This window comes from Melanotaenia boesemani, chromosome 24 (assembly GCF_017639745.1).
Source record: "Melanotaenia boesemani isolate fMelBoe1 chromosome 24, fMelBoe1.pri, whole genome shotgun sequence".
NCBI lineage: Eukaryota > Metazoa > Chordata > Actinopteri > Atheriniformes > Melanotaeniidae > Melanotaenia > Melanotaenia boesemani.
This window is the reverse complement of record NC_055705.1, coordinates 3,867,594-3,868,969: the sequence shown is the minus strand read 5'-3', so window position 1 is coordinate 3,868,969 and position 1,376 is coordinate 3,867,594. Positions and strand designations below refer to the sequence as shown.

At 40.1% G+C, this 1,376-nt stretch overlaps 1 non-coding gene across 1 annotated transcript; it reads left to right on the top strand.

Annotated features, from left to right (window-relative positions):
- Positions 1 to 72, top strand: trnap-cgg. Its single transcript has one exon. It is a non-coding gene; the product is annotated as a tRNA-Pro (tRNA).
- Positions 73 to 1,376: the final 1,304 nt, after the last annotated feature.

Below are 1,376 nucleotides of genomic sequence, written 5' to 3'. Positions count from 1 at the left end.
GGCTCGTTGGTCTAGGGGTATGATTCTCGCTTCGGGTGTGAGAGGTCCCGGGTTCAAATCCCAGACGAGCCCCTGAATTACAGCTGTTTACCATAAAAAGTAGATGCTGATTATAAACAATTCAGGTGGTTTTAATACATTTATCCAGAGCACCATTCAATCATCAGAACATCTGTAATATAATCATCTCACCAACCGTCTCCATGGTGATCATATCTGTCATAAAACCACCAGATGTGATGAGTGAAGAAAAAACAGCTAACATTGATGAAGGAATTGATAAATCTGATGATCTGGATAAAAACACATTTTCCCCTTTATCATTGAAGTGTGATTGCAGCAGTGATAAATATCCTACAGCAGCATCACCCAAAGTAAACACTTTTTTCAACTGATGTTCCAAAGTCCAGTAAATGACAAGAAGATCTGTGAGTGATGAATGAGACTTCTTTAGAAAGGTAATAGGCTGGGCATTTCGGGGACATATGAGTGACCAAATAACACTTTATATATAGTAACAGCTTTTTAATGCGAGACTGGAGGCCAAGCAGACATCCAGCCTGCTTACTTTGGCTTTTAACACTAGAGAGCAGGATCATTAGGCTATGTCTTTTAATTTTATTATATTTTTGTCTGTTATTTTACTGTTTTAAACTGCTTGTTTTATTATGATTTGATGTTTTATTTGTTGTAATTGTATCTGTACAGTAAACACTACAGTACATTCTGTACTTTGGGTACCCTGGGGTATGAGAAGGTGCTATATAAATAAAGGTTGATTGATTGATTGATTGATTGATTGATTGATTGATTGATTGATTGATTGATTGATTGATTGATTGATTGATTGATTGATTGATTGATTGATTGATTGATTGATTGATTGATTGATTGATTGATTGATTGATTGTGCATGGCTACTGCAGGTCCATCCAACCACCAGCTTCTCTCTGTGTACTGGAGACCCAGCAGACCTCAAGTGGCTCTTCATGCTTGTGCATGGCTGCTGCAGTCCCACCTGACCTCCAGCTTGACCCCCAGCAGCTCTCCGTGTGTGCTGGAGACCCAACAGAGCTCTAGCAGCTGTGCATGCTGCAGCCACACACAGGTCCAGTAAGGATCCAGCTGTTGCTGGAGATGAAACTGGGGAACAGATGGGCCTGCCACATGTCTGCTGTCTGCTTGGCCTCCAGCCTCGCTAAAAAAAGCTGTATATAAAATGTGATTTTGGTTACTGTCCCTGGAAAAACCAGCTCATAACCTTTCCAAAGAAGTCTCATTCATCACTGACAGATCTTCTTGTCGTTTACTGAATCTTGGAACATCAGTAGAAAAATCCAGTCTGCAGGATGATTAAGACTCAAATAAAAGAAATG